The following is a 363-nucleotide window of genomic DNA, read 5'->3' as shown; positions in this document are numbered from 1 at the left end:
CGTGACTGAGTTGACCTGATCAGCCGGTGAGCTGGCCTTATTAGATACCCTCCCCTTATCCTTTTACGAGAGCTAGGTCATAGCACCGTCTTATCAAGTAACGTTTATTCATCATCACTTCGCATAAATGTGCCTTTTGTGGCGCTTCTGCCTGCACCTAGGGTGCTTTATTTGGAGCCAGAGGCATTACCACCATGATAGCCGTGCATTGTCGTATATCGGGTCTGTCTTTTTCCCCTCTCCTTCCCCTCACCTCCAGCTCTAATCGCGAAACAGCTGGATGGGGAGGAAACTACAGAGAAATTCTCGATTTGCATAAAGGTGAAGCTAAGCTTGAAAATTCTCAGACGTCTCAGCTTTTGA

The sequence above is a fragment of the Haemaphysalis longicornis genome, unplaced genomic scaffold (genome assembly GCF_048455015.1).
Source record: "Haemaphysalis longicornis isolate Haplotype H1 unplaced genomic scaffold, Haemaphysalis longicornis Haplotype H1 scaffold_7, whole genome shotgun sequence".
NCBI lineage: Eukaryota > Metazoa > Arthropoda > Arachnida > Ixodida > Ixodidae > Haemaphysalis > Haemaphysalis longicornis.
This window is presented reverse-complemented; position numbering follows the sequence as displayed.